Below are 277 nucleotides of genomic sequence, written 5' to 3'. Positions count from 1 at the left end.
GCTATGTCTTCCTTCCTCCTTCACTGCCAAATCACCCTATCTGGATTACATTTTTGCAAGTCCTCGTTTGTCTTCACGTGAGCGTTACGCCGCTTTTCAGATTTTTTCCTTATTGTGGCCGTTTTTCTCCCGTGTCTCATTTTTTGTCTTCCCTACGTAACAGAGATGATGGTGGAGCTAAAACAAAAGGATAGGTAAAGTTATAACACAACATATATTGATTAATTGATCCAAGACTATCCTTAAGACGGGAGTTTAAGCAGAAAAGCCCAACAGG

General features: G+C 40.8%; 1 pseudogene; it reads left to right on the top strand.

The window, feature by feature from the left end:
* LOC119587666 overlaps positions 1-277 on the top strand; it is a 99,109-nt pseudogene that overhangs the window by 22,444 nt on the left and 76,388 nt on the right.

The sequence above is a fragment of the Penaeus monodon genome, chromosome 23 (genome assembly GCF_015228065.2).
Source record: "Penaeus monodon isolate SGIC_2016 chromosome 23, NSTDA_Pmon_1, whole genome shotgun sequence".
In the NCBI taxonomy this organism is placed as follows: domain Eukaryota; kingdom Metazoa; phylum Arthropoda; class Malacostraca; order Decapoda; family Penaeidae; genus Penaeus; species Penaeus monodon.
This window is presented reverse-complemented; position numbering and strand designations above follow the sequence as displayed.